Below are 1,403 nucleotides of genomic sequence, written 5' to 3'. Positions count from 1 at the left end.
TAGCTCTGAGTGTGTGGGCCGCTCACCATGGCCTGCAGGCCTCACTCCTCAGGAGGGGTTCCCACGTAGGGAAGAAACACCTACCTGTGTGTGGAGCTGGACATCTTGCCCTAGCCCACATAGCCCACGGAAGGTAGTCAGTTCTGGGATAGACTAGACAAGAAGGAGGAGACATAGGAACAGAAATGGTGGCACTTGGGAGAAGGCTCCAGCAGCTGGTGTCTCTGGGAGCTGGAGAAGTTTCTTGGCTGAAGGATAATTCTGTGCATTGGAGGAGGAGATGGACATTGAATGCCCCAGTGACTAAGTCTACACCTGAGAACCAGCCTACATCCAGCCTTGCTGTGCTGGGCCCTGTCTGTCTCCGGCATCATCCCCAGCATCCCTGTGCCTGGCTCTCAGGACTCCCTGCCCAGCGAGGCCCAGTGTGCTTGTCTCTTCATTCTGGTGCCATGTTTCCCCATCCGCAACAGTCAGAGGAACTGGGAACAGAAATGCCATGGGGGAGGCCCGGGCCCCGGGGGCAACTCCAGCTCCGTCAGCCCAGTTTCTGCCAGGTCAAGCATGGGCCACAGTTGCTCCCTGAAGCCACATCCCCAAGAGAAGGGCTGACCCCTCCCCCTGCACACACATAAACAGAGTCCCAAGAATGTCCCCAAGAATCAGACCCATCCGGCCATCTTGACATAGCATCCTGGGAAGAGCAGTGGGGCAACCCTCTTCTGTCCAGGCAGCATGGCCGTGCACCCCAGAGGCAGGCCACCCTGAAGTTGAGATCACTCCCACAGGCCCATATTGCCTTCAGTGGTGGCCCAAGACAGCTCAGGAATCCAGGCCTTTGAGTTGCCCTGCAACATGATTAAAAAAAAAAAAAAAAAAGGTGTGGGGGGCGGGGCTTCTAAACCCTGGGAATGAGCAGATGCCGTGCCAATGAAGGTCTGAGGAGCTCCAGTAGAGGAGCCTGGGTCTGCAGGATGCCCCCCTCATCCCCACATGCAGAGGGAGCCTTTGTTCTAGCAGGTTGTACCTTGGATAAGGCAGTGCTCTGAGTGCTGAGGCCTCTGCTGCCCCCTGTTGGTCCCCTTGAGACGGTCACAGGGGAGCAGTCAAACTCTAGCTGCATCTTGCCAGGCTGTTGCTTCCTGGGCCCGTCCAGTCAGAGATGTGGTACCCGGCCTCCCTGAAGTTCGCATCTCATGGCTCTGGCCCTTGAATTTCTGGCTGTGGTTAAGACAGGCATGCCATGGGCTGCAGGGCTTCCTCCATGGTCATAACTGATCGTCTCTGCAGCCTTTGGAGTCTTAGGCAGTACTTACTTGGTGAGAAGGTCTGGCCATCTTATCCCAAGCCAGCCAGACACAGCACGAAAAGCAGTACTTGAGGCCAGGGGCCTTAATGAAGTT

The sequence above is a fragment of the Alexandromys fortis genome, unplaced genomic scaffold (genome assembly GCF_014885135.2).
Source record: "Alexandromys fortis isolate MF-2015 unplaced genomic scaffold, M_Fortis_MF-2015_v1.1 scaffold_349, whole genome shotgun sequence".
NCBI lineage: Eukaryota > Metazoa > Chordata > Mammalia > Rodentia > Cricetidae > Alexandromys > Alexandromys fortis.
The sequence above is the reverse complement of the archived record's forward strand: the minus strand, read 5'-3'. Positions refer to the sequence as shown.